A 22329-nucleotide genomic window follows, 5' to 3' on the forward strand; every position below is an offset into this window, starting at 1 on the left:
TTCTAAGCTTGCCTTTGTGTTGGCATCTATTACTATTACAAAATACATAGGCTTGTCTGAGGATGCTCTGAAAAGCCTCTGATTTGTGAATTTTTCCAGTACCAATGGAAAACACGTTATATTCAGTTCTAAAAAGAGATGAGGGCTTGATTCTGCCATCAACGTAGAGCACTTTTTAATGATGTTTCCTGTGATTTGAATAGAGTGTCAAATCAGGCCTACCAAATTTGTTTTGAAATGGAACAGAAAATACAAATATATGGGTGCAAATATATTTATTTGTTTCTAATCTGCTTAATTAAATCAGCAATGTGGTATCTGGTGTCCATTAAAAATGTTTGGTTTTTTGTTTTTTTGGTTTTTTTTTCCAGTGCCTGGCTTTGAAAGTATTTCATAGTCAGTGACAAAAAATGAGGAAGAGGAGGGTGTGGCTGCCACTTAGAGGATCTGGCCCTGCAGATGGGCACTCGCTTGTGGAGATGTGGTCCTTTGGCGTGACAAAACACGGACTTCTTTCAGGTAAAACAAAAATATTTTTTTTTTAAATCAGAAATCAAGTAATCATGTAATCTTATTATTTCTTAATGCATATTTCTGAAGAACAGTCGGTTGTCCTCGCTTGAGTTTGGTAGCTTTATTTGCATCTTGTTCTGCCCCATGTCTCTCAACTCCTTCACTAACCATGACAAAACCAACAAAAACTAGTTCCAGCTTTACAGAGTAATAAGGAAAGTGGTTTGGTATGTCTTTTTATTCTGAATATCCAACAAGGGATTGACCCTGTAGGCTCCAGAATGTGTCTGTATCCACTTGCTAGTTTTTATTTCCATGTAGTATGCTGTACCATTAGCCACTGAACTGGCACGTATACACACAGATGTTTTTGTCTATAGTTCTTTATATTATGGTGGCAATTACAGAATTGCAAAAGCCTGGAATGAGACTTTGAGAATATTTTCAGGTAACAGTTCTTGTGGGATGAGATTTTGACAGTATTTCCAGTAAAACTCTGTGTGTGTATATTTTTTTTTTTTAAGATATAGTTCATGCTTCTTACAAGGGCTATTTCTTAATAATGCCTATTTATAGTCTGAATTCTGTATAGTTGATATTAAAGCTATTCTTCTGCAGTGGCATGATTTTATCACTCTGGTTTTTTTCCTCTGCTGCTGCAAATGTGTTTTGAAAATGCATGACTTTTACTGATACTGTGAGTGAAGATGGAGCTGAAGAAACTTCTTCAGTAGTATAACCACTCACAGGTGTGGTTACAGAATCTGCTCCCTCATCTCCCCTCTTACATTTGAGCTCATCATCTCTTAATTATGTACCCTTGTTTTCCTTTGAAGAGCAGCAGCGTGTGGGTTGTGGTGAGGTATTATCACAGTTTGGGTGAATTGTTAGCCACAAGACTGAAGGCTAACTGTAGCAAACCACCAGACAAGTGGCACTATCCCAGGATCTGACACACATCTTGGAATCCCTTATAATTATTAAATGGGTTTTGCAAATAAAGATGTGGGGATGGGGAAAAAAGATAATAAAATAAACAAGGAAACGCATTTGTATAGTAAAACAATGTCTCCCAGTTCAGGTTCTTGCTAATTATTTGCAGGAAGGGGAAGAGCAGGTGGCAAAGCAAACGTAGATGTTTTTAATTATTTTTGAGAAGTTTGAGCAATGCATTGATAGCATTGTATCAGGCTAAGCAGCTCGCTTAGAGGATGAATGACTTCGCTTTAGTTAAAGTGAACTCGTCTATTTTTTTATTTTTTATTTTTTTGCCATTGCTTTTGGCCATAGGAAACAAAAGTAGAAATTACTGCATTGGATCAGATCCACAGTCTAATTAATGCTAAGTCTACCCTGACAGTTCTTACAAAGGGTTGATTGGTAAGAGAACGGAGGGCAAAGACGACCAACATTTGATCCTTTTGGAATACCCTGTCCTTGTCAGAAAGTGGGCCAGCTAGATCCCTTGGCCAATGGCTCTATCGTGGCTTTGCGCAAAGATCTTTATGGTCTTTCCAGCAAACAATCCCATTTAACACTATATTTTTTTGTGGGCTATGAATAGAACCGTATTCTTTCAGAATCCCACTGATGTCCCCTAATGATGGTGCTGATTTTTCGCATGCTCAGCCTGCACTTTGTAGAAATAATGTATTCCCACCGTTTGAATTTACCGCTTATTTCATTTCACTGAATAATCTCCCATTCAAGGCTGGAAGTAGGCGAGAAAGTCAGACGACAATTCCTGACTTTCAAAGTACGTGTCTCTGTTGTGCTCCCTGTTGCTCACGTGCTCGCTAACACAAACGGGTTCATCACCTCGTGGTTTTGTATACGGCAGTCTTTTTGTAAGTCAAATCATTTTAGTCACCTGTCCTTGCACTGCTGTTACCTCTGTAGCTTTAATGAGGTGAGGTGAAAAGAACTGGAGATGGCATTCTCCGTGAAGGTATTTCCCTGGCAGGTATATATTAGGAGGGTAATGTTGTGCTTTCTCACATGCATCGTAAAACTTGCCTTATTTGACATCTCTGCGTGTACATGAAAGCTTTTGTCAACTTGTTATGATGGCACCCTGGTCTTTCCCCTTCCCCGAGAACGTTGCAATATGATTTCCTTAGCAATGATTAAAAAAAATAAAAAGAAAAAATTGTAGTGCTTCAGATTGACTCCGTAAACCCTTCAGTAACCCAAATACGCTCCCCTCCCTTGTCAGTTTTGCCACTCTCATTTTAGAGCTGATCTTTCCAGACTGCTAACTGAAGTTAAAAGCTGATAACCAGCATGGCCTCTGCACACAACAACAGTTAACCTTTCTCTTCTTAAAACGTCTTTCTTTTTATTCCTACATTTTAATTTTGGCTGCTTAGCTCGGTTTTAATCATGACTCCAACTTTCAGTCATGATTACTCTGTTTTCTTTATGGTCTTTATGAGTCACATTATCAAAGCCCTTTTGAAAGGCCAAATAAATAGTAATTTCTTCTGCGGATGCACTCCAAGTTAAAAAAGACCTATTTTTCATTATGTTAGCAATGTTGTTTTTCTCTCCATTATGTAATCGCTGCTTAGGCATTAAAGTTATAATCTGTTAAAGTAGCCTTCCAGAAGGTCTACTAAATGCTAGAATTCATTGGCATGTAATCTGGATCATCATTTGTGGCTATTTTTACGGAGTGCTACCCTTTCGTTCCTGACAGGAGAGAGCACTTTTTTGTTGGAAACCCTGCCTCCAACCTTGAGCGGCTTCAGAACTCCTGCTTGCCTTTTCATTTATCCCGTTATTTCAGCACTTTCTGTTTTGGTATCTGCTGCTCTTTCGCCCTTTACTTGCAAAAGAATTGATTCGTGGGATTTGTCTCCTCTGTCTGGAGGGACCAGAGGAGACAATTTGATCACTTCGATATCGTAGATTTTTCCACTTGTGTTTAGCCTGATAACTTCTCTTGAAGCTAAAAGGTACTTCGGGGTCTGTCTGGATTTCTGGGCATCAGGAGATACAGGTGTATCCAGGAATATGGGGTAGTGTCAGTATTGCTCCACTCCCCCCAAAAATGGACTGTGCAAGAATTTTGTGTCATAAAGTCATGTTTCCTCCCTTTTCCTGTTCAGGAGAAGGGACGTCTTATTCCATAACTTTCCAGAACGTGGTTTTCACTTCCAGCGTTGGAGGGAGAGTGCTGTTGGCTGGTGTGAAAGAGAACTGGGAAATGAAAGACTGGGCGGTATAATCTTGAGCTTTCGCTGGAAGTAGTGGGTATACAGATTTTATTATTTTTTTTAATACCCTAGATCAGGAGCCCAGCTAACAAGAAATGCTAATATGGTCATACAGGGTGAGAAAGGGTGAGTTTACCCTTTTGCATGACTGAGTATCTCAAGGTCATAATCAGCAGTTATCTTTTCTGCAGTGTTTTTCCTCCTCTTTATTCACTCCCTTTGTTTCCCAGTACTATTTCAGACTTGCCAGACAACTGTTGTGCAGTCTTCCTGCTTCTAATGTATGTCAATAAATTGTCCTTATGTCTTTGGTTCAGTCCTTATGCTCCTAATCTCCATTTTTAAATATTACTTTCTAAGTATAGTCTTTGTTTTAGTTGTTTCAGTATCAGGGCTTTTGTTTTTCGGAAAAGGTACCTCTTTGCCTCAGTCTATTGCAGAGCTTTTCTCAGTACTCGTCCACCTACTACTTCTGTGTCTAGAGATGGTTAACTCTTTTTTTTTTTTTTTTTTTTCCTGATGGATATGCTATGCCTGCATAATCTTCCATGCATAAAAGCAGAGTGTTCCCATTGAAGTCAATGGGAAGGTCTGATAAATGTAAAACGTGGCAATTTGGTGCTGTATTTTAACTACCTGCTGTACATTTTTGGTTTTCACTAGGTGCTTGGTTTGCTCTGGTCACAGGCTTTTCTAAACTTGTCTGCCAAGGCTTTCTGACTCCACTGTTCTTTCTTTGACTCCTGGTATATAATAAGCAGCCCAATACTTTTAGATTTCAGGGAAGAGCAATCACTGGAAGCAGTATGATTAGATTTGATTGTTCCAGGCACAGAAGTGGACAGGTGAGAAAATGTGGAAGAGAGTTATACCGAGTGCCAGTCTTTCACCCACCTGCAGTGGCAGTACCGCCCATCACGGTGCAAACACATGGTTTGGAAGTTTCTTCTTTACGCTTGGCCATGTTGGAATCTGTTGTGAGCCATCTGGGCTAAACCCTGTGCTCCCCAGTGGGATGTGTATGCTAAGAAGACTTCCTCCTTTTGGTTTTCCTGACGACAGTAAGTTTCCCTCTCTTCCTACTGGGGCGAGGAAAGATCAGAAACCATAGGCGCGAGGAACAGCAGTGGTGGGTAAAGAAGGAAATTATTCTTTTCGCAGAGAGAACGTAATAAGGAAAACATGATGTTATTCTTATTGGATTCTTGATTTCATTTATCCGTTCAGATCCTTGTAAAAACATTGGAAGTGCAGGGGTTCCTGACTATGAAGAAGACTGCAAATGGGAAGAGCGACTCCTCAAATGTCCTGAAGAGGAGTGCAGAGAATTTTCCTTCCTCGTCCTTCCTGATAGTTGAGGATGCAGGGCTAGCAGGAGAGGCAGGAAGGGGCAGAGCGTAGCAGTGTGAGTGCAGGCTGGGTATCACGAGACCTCAGCTTGCCACGCTTTATGCATTAATTCACATTGCTAGAGACTAGAAAACTGCAGGTATTGTTGTGGATTTGAAAGCAGTTATTTTGCGCAAAGTATCTTGAGAATTGAAGGACACCCTCTCCCTCCTACCCCCATCCATGCAGTGAACTCCTGTACTGTGCTGCTCCGAGACCTTGGGTTTTGGAGTCTCCTTTCAAAGTCAGCTGGCGTGGTGGGTGATCCAGGGCTGATTTCAACTTAATTTAGCCCCCAAGAGGTTTGTCTGTGGTGCTGAGCTCCCTGCGCCGAGGACTTTGATCAGCTTGGGCCCCCTGCCTGGCCTTATTCCTGTTATTTTCTTCTGGAACCTCTAGCAACGTTCAGCTTCATCAGAAGTGCTTCTGCCTGAGGGTAGAGAGACTAAAATGTCCTAGTCTAGACCACTCCCTTCCACATGCTCTTTTCCTCCCATCCTGGCTGAGTAACTGACGGTAACATCTGCATCCCGGTGAGCGATAGCACCACAGATGAGGAAATGGAGGCACAAAGCAAAAATTGGGATCATTCAGCAGGCCAGAAGATTAGAGGTGAGAATGGAAATGAGACAATCCAGCATGCTGTCGAATTGGCCACGTTGCCTCCCGTATGTCACCAGTGCGGCATTAATGTAGCCCTTTCAAGAGATGCTTCTGTTGATATGTTTCATATTAATAATGATGTTCTCGGATATCATAAAGTGTATAACAGAAAGCTTAGCAGACAAAGGAGGTGCTTATTTAGCCTGATTAAGCCTAGCTATCAGCACATGTGAATCCTTACAGGCAGCGTGTTTTCACTTTATTTTCCTTGGTTTCTTTTTTGCGATGAGCCATCCGTGGAGTTGGCAATTATCTACAGCATCAGGCAACTTTTCTGCCTATCCACACACTACAGGATATTTTAAGATTCACATTTATAGTAGCTACAAAAGATTACACTTTCTAATAACTATTTTAAGACCGAAACAATTTAATAAATGAAGTCGGAACGCTTCAAGGGGAGGTCTAAAAGAAAAATTGTATTGAGGTGATAGCTTTCACTTAAAATGTTTTTATAACTAAAAAACCCTCTTCAAAACAGCTGGCTAGCTGTGCAGAAATTAACCTGGTTTTAGAAGGAAGACCACATGAAGTTCATATGTACATTTGCTCTGGAATTAATGTGCCATTGAGCCTTGGCAGCTTAAGGTGTCTCTATTTTGAAGGGGGGGGTAGGGGGGAAGTCAAATGATTTAGTGACTGAAGAGAGTTGCCACTTGCGTGAGCTCCATCCCTAGGGATATGACCTTTTTAATCCTCTTTAGTTAATGTATTGGTGATCTTTACTTAGGCAGAGTAAACAGTGCTGTTCTGAACAAAGGGGAGGTCATGCTTCCTGCATTACACTCTGACCCTGGGGTCGCGGCCTTTGTTCACTTCTCAATGGGAATTGCTCTCAGAGGGCCACCACAAAATGGAGAACTAATTTAGGCACGTGCTGGCAGAGAATGGCAGAGTATCAGGTTTGCTTCACCCGAACCTCCGAGCGTGCAGCAGTCACAGCCAGAGTAGAAGTCAAACTATTTCAAAGAGGACGTATTAGCTCTTTCCTTACCGATGGCTGTGGCGCTTAATCCCTCGTTGAACCAAATATATTGCTTGGGTCCTCCCCACCCCGTGCTGCCAGTAACTCAATTTCTCTGTTTTCAGCCTTTAAACTTCTTTTTATTTATTTTTTTCCCCCCTTCTCGCTGGACTGTTCCAAATGAAGAAGCGTTAGACTAGTGAAAATTAGGGAATTTTTCTCTTAAAAGAGAGAAACCACGTGGCAATTGCAGCGTTGAACTTGGGCCTCTGAGGTCTCAGAATAAGCATTGTTTCTCGGCCTGTAAGGAAACGTGATGCTGTGTCCCAGCAGATTGTATTCATCACCTTTTTCATAACATTTTCTTTGTGTTGCACCAAGTAAATACACGCACAGAGCCCTGTGGAGCCGAGCATGGTAAGCATGGGGTACTAAGACAAAGTGAACGAGGACTTCCTCATATTTATCACTAATTTTGTGTAAAAATGCTGCTGACTTTTTTTTTTTTTTTTTTTTGGCTTTTTGTGGCAGAACGTGTTGTATCTCATTTTTAGTTGCTGTGACTTGGGAACATATATTAACGTGGAAGCTGGGATAAATTGTCTGGAAGACTCACGTATAGCAAACCATCACCTTTCAGTGAAAAGTGTTTATTATTTTCCATCTATATGCTGTTCTTTGCTGAGCAGTGAAATCTGTGAAATACAATGCTAGACTATAAAATAATTAAACTGTAAACACGTATCCTCAGTCAAAATACTGCTTTCCCACATTCCTTCCTTGTATCAAAAAAAAAAAAAAAAAAAAGCCCTTAATTGCTGATGACAGCCAAGTTGTGTAAAACACAGCAGGGTTAAAACTGAGCACAAGGGATGTATGTGTATTGGGGGCAGCTTCGAATGTTGCCATCACAAAAATAAGTAATACTATGATAGTAAGATTTGAGGCTTCTGTGGCAGTTGACATGAATAGAATTGAGATAAAAATGTGTAGGACAGTAAATTTTTAGCTCTTAAACTTGGGTATTCCTGGGCTTACTGGTGGGGTTTTCTTGTGGGTTTTTTTTCGTGCTTTATACAGCTATAAATCTCTAGAAGACTCTACTGTATTGGCCTAATGGAGTGCAGGGGGGGTTCACCTGATGTTAACTGCTGGTTTAGGGAACAATCCTGCACGTGCTGTGCTGTCTGCAGTTGTGTTTCTCTTGACTCCTTTCAGACCGCTTTAGGAACAAGCACTAAGCCATCCAAGAGATGCTTCTCGGTCTGTGTCTTCTGTAGGGTTGCGGGCACCTCTCGTGTTCAGGCCGCTGTTGTGGAGCAGGAGGTTTAACCATGCTGGAGGGGCTCAGTCCTGCTGGGGGCCTGGCGGGGGGGTGTGGGCTGGTCCCCAGCACCGCTGCCTTGCCCAGAGCATCCTTCTCCCGAGGCTTCTCCAGGCACCGGGCAGGGCTCGGCAGAGAGCCTGGGGTCCTGTTGCTGCCTTTGCTACACAGATTTTGCCTCTGTACCAGACTTCTCAGAGAAGAGGGCATGCTGCTTTTTTTTAATTGTTGCAGGCTTCCAAGCCTTTTCTTTTTTTCTCCTTCAGATTATGTGTTGTAATACGGATTTGCCCGATATAGAATACTGTAACTCTCTTTTGTGTAAGACAGCAATTTTTTTCTGTTTCTTTCTCCTTCCTCATTTTGATTTCTTTGCATTCCAGTCATTTCAAGTAAAATGTTCTGTCTTTCCCTTAGTTTTCTTGAAGTTGTATTATTTAAACACCATCTACTCTCGGATTTAAAAGTGCATTCTGTGATACAGCAAAATAAGCTCTTCAAACAAAAGAAGTGGCCAAGCAACCGAAGCATCGTGCTCTTCTAACGAAAAGTTGCATTCCAAGCTGAGCCAAACGTGAACAGCAGAGAGTTTGTACGTGAGCAGCAAGTGACACTGACTACAGCAATACTGAAACCAACCCTTCTGTGTCCTTTATTCGTTGCTTAAAATTCCCAGAGTCCACTGGCTTTAGATTTTAATGGAAGCCAGAGGGGAAAGGTGTATTTATTATACCCATTATCTAATAAAAATAATACTGCCAGGTTAGCATAGGTATATTCCTCACTTGTTACTTAGTTATAATTAATACGCTTACTAAATTAAAATAATAAGGTCCATCCCCTCTCACCATGTGTTTTTCGGTACCGGTATTGCTTTTCTGTTGTCTGCAGGATTTTAAAGACTAAAGAGAGTGTTGAGGTAATGTCAGTTGCATTTATTCGTGTGGTATTTTTTGCCTTAAAGCACGGATATGGTTGTGCTTTGTTTGGAGGTAATGAGCTGTAGGAGAATTTTAAAATGTGGATAGCTGCTTAGAGTAAAAGGAAAACAAAAATATTCAATATTCAAATTTTAAAATAGTTCTTTTTCCTCAAAAAGATACTGGAACCTCACAATAACTATAATAAGTGCCTGCTCAAAAGAAAAACTAGTTTTTTCTCAGGGTGTGTTAAGTATGTCAATGTGCAATATGATAATCGAAGACATCGTAGTAGAAGTCCCTCTTCTGAAAGCTTCCTACTGAGTGGAGCCTTTTGGAAATGTTTTGCTTTGAATGGTCGTGATTCAAGCCTCTCAGGGTTGTGTTTTTTTTTTTTCTTTTTCTGTTTTACTGTTTAAAAAAGAGCTTTATCCCTGGCAAAGTTTGGATTAATAGAACGGGCAGAGAATAGTCTATTATACTGCATGCACTTGATTCCTCAGCGTTACTACTTCTGGTAGCGATTTCTCCAGTGAGTGTACCTGGTAAAGCTTAGTGGTGGTGAAGACTTTTATCATTTCCTAGACAAAGGCGTTACTGAAATTCAAAATACGAACTTCTGTATTATTTTTATAAATTTGCTTTATCAAAATTGTTTCCAAATGTGACCCCTGCAGTGAAAACTAAGTAAGAACCATTCATATGTAACAGCCTCCTCTGTTAAGCAACTGTTGTCCACCTGTCTATTCTGCTTTTAATATTAAGCCATTTCTGATTACCCCGTTGATTTCCTTGATCCTTTGGACAATGATTTGCAATATATCAGTTTATCTAAGGAGAGGAAAAAAAAAAAAAAAATTAAAAAAATAGTCTTGTGTAATATGGATTTGGCCAGGCTTCAGATGCACCATGGAAATTACTGAGTCTCTTCTTTACTTTTTGAAGATAAACATTTTTCTAAACACCGGACTGCCGGATATGTATATTTAGGCCCAGTGTAACTCAGCAAAATTCAGCTGAAGTAAATACTTATTTGCCCGATTTGTCTTCTGGCAAAATATCTTCTGCCTCTTTCCATTGAATACTTGAATAAAAAGAAATATGTGCAAGTTTCAAAATGCTGAATGGATACGAGTAGCTGCATATCGTACATTTTTGTGTGTGTGGTTTTAAATGAATATTAGGGTGAGCAGAAAATACAAGACAGACTTCAGTTGCACCTGTAAAAATAAAAATGCTACTTCTCTGTGAAGTATTTTTGCATTGCTGTATTTTTCTGTGGTACGAGGATACCATCCTTATGTTTTCCACTGGCATTATCCACTTTGGAAAGAAAAATGCATGACAGCCTCAAAATGGCCTTCTGTTAGGGAAGGGCAAAGATGAAAGCTGGAATAACGGAGTAGATCCAGCACAAAATGGCCTTTTCTAATAGATTTCCAATAAATTTCTTACACTGATTAAAGTTTTGGCCGTTAGCTGGCCAGTAAAAGCTGAAAAATGATACAGTAATTCTGATATTCCTATAAAAATCTTCCCCTGTATGTACAGGATACCCATTTTCTAGGCGAGCACGTGAGTAAGTCCAGTATTAAAACAAAATTGTGGTTTGCACGTCCCCGTCATGAATCTTAAGTATCTATTTTGCTTTCCCTCCGTGCTGAAAACGCAGAGCGCTGCCAGCTGAGTGCTGGAACAACATTTTGGGCTGTGTGTGCTTTATTAGACGAAATCCCTGATCTTTATGTCAGCCTCCCTAATTCTTTCAGGTCTAGTAGAGGTCTCGCATTCAGGAGCCACAGAGCACTTGGTTGTACGTGTTCTCTGAGCGTAGTGATGAGTTGTCACAATAACGTTGAAGGGATGGAATTACTGCTGATGCAGTGCTGTTACGATCAACTTCTTTTGTATAGTTCTTAAACTATATTTTAGACGTATTAACAGTTTCTAAAATGACATTTATTTGTCTAACTAGAAAAAAAAGAAGTCCTGAACCATGCCCTTCATGATTTTCCTGTTATAATTCAAATGTTAGCAGTCTTCAGGCTGCTTTATTGAAAGATTCTGATTTATATTGAGCAGTATTATATAAACTGAATATTAATTTACAGTCTAATAGTATTTATACTTATTGGGCTGTTGTACCATGAGACCGTAAATGCATACATACACCTCTCTCTGGTGTATAGGTCCACCCATTTGCACAGAGCACACACGTATGTGTGTAGGCACACACATGTAGAAGAGGTGAAGTATGTGATTTTGTTAAAAAGGTTGTTGGGGGAAGGGGGAAATTGTTTAATTTTCTTACAAATAAATGATGGAAGTGATGTGAGCTTTAGATGACAACTTTGGTTTTGGTATTTGGCTTCAAAAGTTTTTGAAAAGCAGATTTATTTCTGAGTGAGTCAGGGAGAGTTCTGTATTTCAAACCAAGTCTCACTGTCCTGTTGCCAAGAGGCAAAAAGTCTTTCTCCCGTCGTTTTCTCCCTGCACAGTTTTCTGAAGTTACTTGTTTGCACTAGAAAAAAAAAAAACAACCACTGTGCAATTTTCTTGAAATTTTTGGTGGACCAAGAAAAATTCGTAGCATTACATTTCTGGTGATAACATTTTCTGGAAATGTAAATTTAAGAACTGACCTTTTAACACTTCAGTGTTTTTACCATCCACCTAAAATCTCCAGTAAAATGCATTTATGCCCTAGGAAAAAATGGTTAAATTTGAAACTTGAAATTTCCATGGATTAGTCACTGATACCTCTGGGAACTTTCAGTATTCTGAAAAGGAAGTGTTTTTAAACAACTGAAAAACAATTCACTGAGTAAGTCTGGAAGCAGCTTTTCACTATTCCCCCCCCCTCCCCTTTTTTTTCTTTTTTTTCTTTCTTGGTGTGTGATGCCAGTGTTATCATTCACATTATATTTTATTAGTGTAGATAGCAGAGTAAAAACTCCATTGAATGTTTTCCTTATAAGAGTGTTTGTGTTGGTTTTGTCAGGCTGTAATAAACTTAATTAAAATAACATTATGGCATACCTTTAATCTGCATAGATGCTGATTAATCTTTTAAAAAGCAAAATGGGAAATTATAAAAAAGTCTTTTTTTGCACCGAGGTTCTGGTTTGCTGGCAACACAGAAATGACCTTTTTTTTAAAAAAAACCCCAACATTTTACGGGTTGTGTAATGTAAAAGTAATAAGTGTAAAGGTCTCTCCTTTGGATAAGAACAGAAACTGTTCCTTTCAGAGCGTGATGCTCTGAGTTGAGGCCTTGCTGCTGCTGGGTCTGCTTTGGAGTCCCAGAGCCATCACTCCACTGCTGCAGCTGCTGGGAGGGGGGCAAGTTTGAACTTCTACTGATGCACGCTGCTACCTCGTGCCTTGTTCACAGCCTGCCTTTGGGAGTGGGGCCGTTGTTGTCCCTTCAAATTTGCTAACATCCTTTCTGTGTACTCCGTCTTTTTTTTTTTTTTTTTTTTTTTTTGGTGAAATGTATGTGTATAGATCATGGAATGGTTAAATGTGTCTCTGTAGGAATACATCTTTCTGGACAAAGGAAATACAGAATCGTGTGTGACATTTTGTTTACTGAAACTGACAAATAGCAGAATACTGGTTAAAGCTAAACATGAAAATTTAGGCATCCCTTGAAAATATAAGAAATTTAATAATGCAAGTGTGACAACTTTAGTAAGTATAACATGACAGATGAGAAGAAAAACCTCAAATGATTCCCGGGAAGACAGTTCATAAAACTCAGAATTGAAGATGGTGTTCTTTTTTCACAACTACTAATTTCTACCTGCGACTGATATAAAGAATGTAGAAGCCTGTATTATCTGTCCAGATAAATACATCAATACTTTCAGCAGGTTCATTACTCTCTCGACGTTTTATTTAATGATAATAACAACAGTGTGTCAGTATCGTTCATGTTAGGAATTATTTTTTTTCAAGGAGAGGGATTTAAATTTACCAGTGCCAATATATTTGTTATAGTGTGAGATTCTAAGCCAAGCTTGATAGACAGTCTGAGATGCACCTTATGTACCACATCTTTTATCTTTTATGGGTTAAACAGAAATATTGCCTTGAACTCTAAAACTGAGGTTGGGTACATAAAATAGATATGATACTAATATTCTGCTCAAATGGATTGTGTCTCTGTGAATTTTCTATCTGCAACCATTTTGGATTAAGTGTCTCTGTGTGTACTAAATAATTGCAACTACGCTATGAATACGTTACTGTTACAGACATCCCTTTTTATTTTCTTACACTTTACACAAATTTTTCATTTTTACTAACATTTCACTACCAAAAACCACTAAGGAATTTCTATTGTGTGTAATTTTTGTTCCCATTTCCAATTCACTTTGTTCAGGATTGTAGCTCTCTGTTGTAATTAAAAAAAAAAAAAAAAATAGAGACTCTTAATATCTGTGAACTTGGTCACTGGACAACTCTTTGACTAGTTTAAAAGCCTTTAAGTAATTTACAATATAAAGGTGGTTTAATCCCCTTTGTAGACCTAAGAAATTTTAAGTTTTCAGTACAGGTTTCATTATGTACATTTGCTTACTTTTTGCAGCTTATTATTATCTGAAAAGTCACATTTTCTTTTTCTACACTGTCTTATTTACTTTTTTTTTTTTTAAATTAGCCCACTTCTTTTTTTTTTTTTTCCCTCTCTCTCTCCAGTAGCTCTTTCTGCGAGGCATCCAATTTTAAGCAGATGTGTCCATTTAAACAAAACACGAGGGCTGTGTTTTAAAATCCAAGAGCTTGTTTTAACTCTGGGCTCCTGGTGCTACCAGGAGAAAAGCAATGCCCGGACAGAGCCTTTCCAGCAGGAAAACCTCGGTCATTGCTGAAGGTCCAGAGAGATCCGACGGCACAAATCCCTTTAATACGGGCTCTCCTGGGCTTGGCCTCCGTAGTCCCGGCTTCCCGCGGGTGTGTGCCCCCCCCGGCGCTGGGCTGGGGTGGTGGAGGTGATGCTGGAGGGGGGGGGGGGGGGGGGCTGCGGGTTTAGCTGGGCCGAGCTCAGCTGGGCCGGGCCGGGGTGAGGGGGGGAGCGGCGTGTCTTGGGCTGTCAGGAACAGCACAGGAGACCGTGATCCAGGGTGCGGGGCCGTATTGTCTGCTCGCAGCGTGAAGAATAAATTACAGTCGGGCAGAGCATGACTTAAGGCTGCCAGGGGAAACTGGCTGTACTGAGAAGTGGGGTTACGTTTTCAGTGTAAAATAAAAAATAAAATACAGCTGAGGAGGTTGCTGCTTAGCCGGGGCTGGGGCATTGCTGAGTTCCCAGCTTGCGCCTCCTTCGCGAATAAATACTTGCAGCCTCCAGGAACTTTGGAGCCTCTTTATGCTCAGTAAGTAGAAGCAAGTAAATAAAATCCTGTCTCGGGCTTTGGTTTGCTGCCGATGATGTAAATTTGCATCAGTAAGCACGGTATATAAGCAAAATATTAATATCAGCTTTGAGCATACAGCTCCGTACAGTGGGGGGGGAAAAAAAAAAAAAAAGGGGGAAAAAAAATAGTTGCAAGATAAACAAAATTGTGTCGATGACACCCTTTAAAAAACTGCTAATGCAATGCACTGTTTAATGCCTCCTTTCTTTAAAAAAACCCCAAAAATAAATTAAAAAACAAAACACTTGTCCTACTGCCAGAGCTTCATTTATGTTGATACCAGTTTAATGCCAAGTTTGCTATAAAACATTACTGTTAAAATACAGTGTGCTGAAGGAACTGTTTTTTTGCAAAAGGCTTCATTATGTTTTGAAGGGAAGAATGTGGAAATCTATCCGTGTTCAGCTTGCCTTTGCAGTTTGAATCACCAATTCGAAACTGTCTTTATTTGGTATTTAAGTATTTTTTTTTTCCCCCCATAATTTAATATGCCATTGATCCATTGGAATGAATGCGAGTTATTCAAGAGTAGGACAGCACTTTCCCAGGTAACCCGCACAGTGTGTCATTACTGTCCTTTCTATGAAGTGTACACCAGCTGTAGTCCCTCAGAGCACCTTTGGTCCCTTTAGGCAATGATGGATGAGACTGCTTTGCTTTTTTATATATATATTAATTATTATTATTTTTAATCCCTGGAGAGTGTCTTAAAAAAGAAAAGCTCTCTGAATGTTAAGGGCAGCTATTCTTGGTGATGTTTTTTATAACATGTACTGGAATTATTTTAATTCTATGATTAAAAAAATTAAAAAAAATATGTGAATTTACACTTTTCTAGCTAGCTTAATCCTACAAAAGAAATATGTTTGATTGAATTATTTTTTAAAAGATCGTGTACCTGATCATTTCTTACTAAACATTTCTGGAGGCTGTTAGATTAGCAACCACCCCGTATTGAAAATGAGCTGTATTATTTAGAAAGAAAAAAAAAAAAATCACGATCTGTTTACAGCTGACCTTAGGGTTGACGTCTGTATCACACAAAACTGAGATGAAAGAACATGAGATACTACTCTTGAGTTAAAATATAAGCAAATGAATTAGTGTATAGCAGGAGTATCTGTAATGAGTTTCCAATAGACAGAACTTGTGATAAGGGGAAAGAGAGAGGTTATAAAATTATGTAATACTATAAACCGTGGTGTGAAAATATTGGCTTACTACTATTTACGTAATTTGAATTTATTCAGGCATGATGAATCTTAAAATAATTCCTCCACTTCCCTTTTTTGGAATTCCATTCCTATTAAGTGAAGCTTACAAGTTGGACTTCACTTAATTGTTTTCCTCTTTCCTGTATCCTTATTTTTTGCATTGTGGTAAGCTAAAGTTAGATGACTTTCAATCTTATTTTACAACTATGGTGACAGATATAATGCATTTATATATTGCCTTGAAGAAGGATCACTTTCCATGAATGAACCTGAGCCATAATTGTGTAAAGGCGATGCACTTTCAACTCTCCAAATGCACCAGAATTACCCCAGGCATGAGACAGGCACGAGCAGAGATGAAACTCAGCCCTTTCCAAATTTCTACAAAAAGTGAGAAAGGAAGGGATATGTATGGAGAGTAAAGAACGAGGAGATATGTATTTTTGTATAGCAAGTACAAGAATAAGTAAGGAGCTAAAAATAGCGTCTGAGAAAAAAGGGGAAAGTCATTCAGAAAACTGATTAAATGCGAGTAACCCACTATCAGCTAAACTGTTCATATACTTGAGCCTGATCCTTCCCTAAAAAACAGGTCTGTCTTTTATATTACATCGGCATTAAAAGTTGTTGAATGCATGATCGCATATAATCTTTTTATTTTTTTTTTCTGTGCAGGGTTAACAGTCTCATCTGTGTATGTTCTGTTAAATACTATCATGAATGTCGTGCCATTATTTTTGAACAAAAATTATAAGAATTCTAGCTGGACATTATGGGTGTCTGCTGCTAAGCCTGTTATCCAGAAATTTTGCTTGCTTTTACTTTTTAACCAGCCAGAATTTATGCATACACATCCTCTGCATCCACAGTCTATGCAGTAGATACCAAAGTTATTAGAAGAGGTCAGAATTACTAGGTGTCATTTTACCGAAATAAAAATTTGTGGGAAAGTTACTGTTTAAATATCTTGTCAGCTATGTCCTGATAATCTCTAGTATGCTTTTACTATAATTCCCTAAAAATAAATATTAAAAACATTTTGTGGTTTCACACCATTTAAAAAAAAAAAAAAAAAGCTGGTAAGGGTAAACCATAAAAGATATATTTGGCTTACAAAAGAAATGTTTATTCTCCTCAGAATGCCAGTGGTTGAGCGTTTTCTTGAGATTTGAGGCTGAATAAAAATGTGTAACAGAGGTTCCTTAAATTTGTCACTGCAGGAGTCATTCAAGATGTGGCAGAGCCAGCTAGTTCCGAGAAACCCACATGTGCCACCCTGTACTTTCTAGACTTGGCTAATACTGTGCGTTTTAATAGAGCAATTGTGATTAAAGTCAGGCCTGGAAACAATGAGATGGGTTTTCATATACTTGGTGATGTATAGGTAGAACGTCTCTTCTGTCAAATACAGTATATTGTGCTGTTCTTAGGAGGGCTTGCTTTCACCAGTCGTACCAGTTAGGCAGAGTGCATACAGCTCTTGGAATGGCTGTAATCACAAGCTGTAGTAGATTGCAAATAGTATTAAGTCTTTCTCACCATCCCGACCGCAGCCGATCATTTCAATACTGCGTTTTTAAAAATCATGCTCGTTTATGTAAGAAGGAAATGCATCTCGGAAAAAAGATCCGTGCCTCCAAAGACCTCTGCTCTATTTTGCAGGATAGTGCTGGTTTTAAGCAGGAGGTTGGAGAGCAGCCTCTTTGGATGGGATCTCAGAGTTGCAAGGGATTGAAACTCAAATCTACCCGTTTTCTTTTTCCACTGCATTTTTTTCCTGTCGCCTCACGATCAATATTTAGAGGAATCAAAGATCAATTAATTTTATTTTTTTTTTCCTGAAGAATATTTTACAAAGCCTTAGAAACACATGGTATTGACTTTTCCCATTAGTCGAAACTGCCTAGCTGTTTTAAAAGTACATCAGGAAAGCAATGATAGCATAAGCAAAATAAATATTAAATGAGAGGGACAACTATGATTTTCCCTAAGTAACCACGTAATCCCTTTTTTTCTGATGGTAAAATATTTTCCTCAGAGAAGACTCTTCAAGGTTGAATCCTGTACAGTCTCTTCCCCCGCCCCCCCCCTCCCTGCACCCCCCCGCCCCCCCCCATGTAGGGCAAATCAAACGCTTGACAACGTTTTTTGTTAGGAAAGCACATAAAACATTTTTTTGAATATACCAATAACAGAAAAAGTATATATATTTTTATTGCAACAAGGAGATTTCATTGGTTGAGTGAAATGGCGAGATGTGACGCAAAAGGACACTTGGACGGGTAGAAATGCTGATGTATGCCAAAGCAGGCGTACCAAGAAATGCTGTTGCTATGAGAGAAACAGAGGGAGAGAGAGGGAGAGGGAGAGAGAGATCGTGAGAGAGCAAGTTGTGGAGGCCTTATTTTTTCCTTTTTGGCTTCTAGCAGAGAGACTGCAACATCTCCCGTTCCGAGCAGGGAGGGTTCGGAAGCTTTCGGTGGGTGTTTTCAGGAGACGGAGCGTTCAGAGGAAGGGAGGAAGACAAGAGAGGTGCAGGTCACCTTAGAGTACAAAAGCAATTGGAAAGTAGGAGGCTGTGTAGACTAAGCCAATGATCTGTGCTATGATAGATACACAAATTAGTACGACAGATGAAGCAGCTTAGCTCATTATCCACCTGATGGTATTAAGACTTACAATTCAAAATTACAAAATTAAAATGCACGCAGACACAGACAGACATATATTTATAATGACCCCACCTTTTCAGCTTATGAATTATCCAGCTGGGATACCGACGTCTCCTGTGTAACGTTCTTACAGAGCTGCAATAAATTCACCTTGTGAGTCCATTAGCCAGAAAAGGGGGAAAAAAATTTGCAGGACTTTTTTTTTTTTTTTTTTTTTGTCTCTCTTCTTCGGCAAGGGGGAAAAAAGTTTGTGCTATGAACTTAGCCTAGCGGCTTCTGGAACGTGAGCCAAAAGGGGCAGGAAGTTGTTTTACAATAGCGTTACAGTGATCTGCCACAAATGGAAAAAGCCAAATGTTGGACTCGGCAAAGAGAAAAAAACATCCTTCTCCCCCTCGTTTCCCTCCTTTTGCCCCTTCAGAGAGAAAAAGAGAAAGGAACCTTGAGCTAGAAGTTCTTTTTCTTTTTTTAATTACTTCTTGTAAGTAATGGAAAGATTATCTTACTTGCATATTCCATGGCAAGCACGAGGGAAAGAAGTATCAAAGGGGACGTTTAAAAAAATGCACTTGGTAACTAGCAACGGGACTTTTGGCACAATTCCTTGAGTTTGCTTGAGGTTATGGAGGGGGGATGGGAAGAAGAAAAGCAAGTCCACGCAGTACGTTTTCTTTAAAAAAAAAAAAAAGGGGAGGGGGAATGGAGAACTATATATAATTTTTAATTTATTTTTTTTTTTTAAAAAAAGGAAATGTGCGTTGATCCTCTGAAGCCGAATCCTCAGGCATTTGTGGCCCGTCTTTGCAGTCCGATATGTTTTTTTGTGAGTGTGTGTAAGCGCTCTCAATCAAACAGCAATCATGGCAGCTGTTTTTCTTCCAGCACAGCAGTTGAGCTGTCTCGCCCAAATGCTTATCAGCTTTTGACTCGGTGCCAAGATAGTTATAAGGGCCAAGCAGCCTGAGCTTGGCTGTGCAGCTGGTTTAGAAGTAAGGGCATGAGAAAAAATCACGAAGTTGGTGTTGGTTTTTTTTTTTTTTTTTGTCACATACAGCGTTTGCTTCGTCAAATACCCATTTTCAGCTCGGTGGGTTTGGGGTTTTGGGTTGATTGGTTGGATTTTTTTTTTTTTTTTTTTTTTTGGATGTGCGTGTACGCTGCAGTTTCGTGGTCCTGGCGGGCTGCTTTGCTACAGAGAGACGTCTAGGTATGTGTAAATAGCAAGAGGAGCTCTCTCCTCTCCGTTTTAATCCCGGAAGATGTTTCCGTAGGACACACCCCCCCCCACCCCAATTAAAAGCTTCATTAGCCGCCCACCCCGCACGCACACTGCCGTGGCGTGGGTGCCTTTACATTCCAGCGCAGCTCCTTTCCTCCCAGTTGCTCTTTTTCTCCCCGGGTCTCCCCACCCCGGCGGGTGTTCCCCCTCTCCCTCCCCAGCCCCGCGGTGCCGGGGGTGTCGCGGCGCTCGGCCGGTTGCGGGTGCGCGGCTCCGCGGCTCGTCTGCGTGCGGTGAGGACGAGCCTGCTCACGCAGGGCCGGGCCTCTTTCATCATCAGCTCTAGCCCTCTGCGTTTCGCTAGCTCACGTCCTCCTCCTCCTCCTCTTCCTTAGCCAGATTGCTCCAGTCGCTCACAAGGGGGAGGCTGGACTCTGAGAGAGAGGAGGAAAAAAAAAAAAAAAAAAAAAGGGTTGCTGCTGCTCGCATTCCTGCTGCAAGGGCCTCCCCTTCAGACGGCCTTTGCCAGAGCAGAACTTTTAAAAATGCTGCAAATAGGATCTTCTTTTTGCCTCCGCTTTATTTTAACCCTCCTCTTCCACCGCTGGAGAACGGGGCTCGTTCTCCGTCTCTCCTGCGCTCTGCTCGGCTCTCCTGTATATCGCAATGTCGAGGTTAAAGCTCCAACTATTTTCCCCTCCGCTGATCCTTTTTTCTCTCCCCTCTCTCTCTCGCTCCCCCCCCCTCCCCCCCCCGTTAAAGAAATGGATTGCTTTGAGCGATGAATCGGGCTTTGCTAGTTTGTGTGCTGGGAGAATGAAGGCTTTTATCCCTCATTTTTCTCCCCCCGAGTATCAGTGCACAGTGCTTGTGGCAGGAGCCTCTCGTAGCTTTTTCTTTAATAGAAATATATTTTTAATGGCTTTAGGTATCTGCGCCATGTGAAATAGGGCGGATGATATCCCTCCAAACCCCTTGTAATTTGACTATGGCTGAAATGGAAATATGGGGGGGGGGGGAAGGAGGAGGCAGGGGGCTGGGTGTGTGGTAGGGGGTGCACAGGCTGTTTCGTCCTTGCAAACCTCTCTCTCCCCCCCCCCTCTTTCTCTGCTGAGGAGGGAAAAGGGGATGTGCAGTAAAATGCCGTCTCTGGGACAGGTGCCAGCTCCTAGACAAAAGAAGTAAAATAGGCGGTAAAGAGGGGAGGGGGGGGGGGGGAAATTAATAGCCAACAAAAATAGGAATCGAAAATCTCCGAGAGGCAGCGCTGGCAAAAGTGATGGTGCCTAACTGGCCTTTTTTGCCGAATATTTTCTTAGCGATGGCTGGAAAGGAGAAAGTTGCGGTATAGTTTTTTATTCTCGTCTCCTCTGCAGACGTTTGAAAGCGTGAAGGGAGGGTGGAGGGTGCCTTCCCCCCCCCCCCCCCCCCCCTCCCGCCCCTTCTTTTCCCTCCTTTCTACTGAATTATTCATAGTGTCAGCGGTGAAGCCAGGACTATTAGCATGCATCAGACATGCTGTTTGTCTGTTTGCTAACATTCTTCATTCAAGACTTGTTAACTACCAGACAAGCTTAACACGCTTCTCTCTCTCTTTTTTTTTTTTTTTTTTTTTCCTCCCCCCCTCCCTCCCCTCCTCTCTCCCTCCGTCTCTCTCTCTCCCTCTCTCTCCCCCTTTCCCTTCTCCCATCCCTTCCCTTCCCTCCCTTCATGCCACCCCTCGCAGCCGCCCATTGTTGCTGCCGGGCGCTGGCAGCCGGGGGCAGTTGTGGCCGGGGAGCGGGCGGAGGAGCAGCCGGCGCTGGTTGCTAGGTAAGGACCGCCTTCCCCTCCTCTCCCGGGCCTGCGTGCACTTGCAAGGGCGAGAAATGCCACAGAGCTCGCTCACTGCCTTCTGCCTGCTTCTCCAGGAGACTGCAGAGCTGCAAGGTGAACCCCCCCTCCACCCTCATCCCCCCCCCCCAGGCTGCTCCCCACCCTGCGCAGGGTAAGCTGCTTCCCCGGCTCCCCCCCGGCACCAGCCTTTGGTGTTTATCTACCCGCGGCGGTGGCGTGAGAGGCGAGGAATTACCAAAGGGGAAAATTTTTAAGTTTGAAGAAACTACGTGGGTATCGGCGAATTGGCTCGCGTCTGCCTGTTAATTTATTATTAACCCGTAGGACGTTAGCAGCCCGGCGAGGCTGAGGCTCGCTCAGGATGGTCGCTCGCTGGCTATTAGGGATGTGATATACTAATATTTGCTATTGTTGCTATTTTTTAGGTTCTCTTCTCCCTCTCTATCAAGTCTGCCCCTCCCTTCGCTAGCCTGTTTAAAACCAGCAAGCTTCATTTTCTTAGCAGACAAAGGTCGATCACAGCTTTTATTTCTGAATGCAAATGTTCTAGGACTTGTGCCAGTCTTGCCTTCATTGATTACAATATAGCTTCTTTCTTGAATGGCATTCCCCCCCCTTCCCCTTCCCCCCCCCTTTTTTTTTTTTTTTTTATAAAAAAAATAAATTAGAAGGAAGCTCGAGAAAAGAAACAAAGTTGGGCGGTGCAAGTTTTTATATTTATTTAATATTTCAGCATGTTTGAAACGTTATTAAACATCCATAGGCAGAGCAGTTCTAACGCAGCTGCTGACAAGTACGCAGGGGTTTATGCCATTTGTGTGTGTATACACAAGGGTCCCTGTTCACATTTCTCAACTAATATTTTTTAAGGGAACTATGTGATGATCTTCAGTAATTGTATCTCATTACAATTACGTTTCCTGATTGTCTTAGCAACGTGAATTTGGCCGTCGTTATCTTCAGGGTTCGTACTT

The 22329-nt window shown here is 41.0% G+C and overlaps 1 long non-coding RNA gene across 2 annotated transcripts in view; it reads left to right on the top strand.

The window, feature by feature from the left end:
* The first annotated feature begins 382 nt into the window (after positions 1-382).
* LOC141958423 (uncharacterized) overlaps positions 383-22329 on the top strand; it is an 81918-nt gene continuing 59971 nt past the window's right edge. The window contains exon 1 of one of the 2 annotated variants that reach the window (XR_012633275.1): positions 383-519. This is a non-coding gene — a long non-coding RNA (uncharacterized LOC141958423). Of the gene's footprint in view, positions 520-21150; positions 21332-22329 lie in introns of those variants that run through there. The other variant, XR_012633276.1, reaches the window with a different exon arrangement.

The sequence above is a fragment of the Athene noctua genome, chromosome 3 (assembly GCF_965140245.1).
Source record: "Athene noctua chromosome 3, bAthNoc1.hap1.1, whole genome shotgun sequence".
Taxonomy (NCBI): Eukaryota; Metazoa; Chordata; class Aves; order Strigiformes; family Strigidae; genus Athene; species Athene noctua.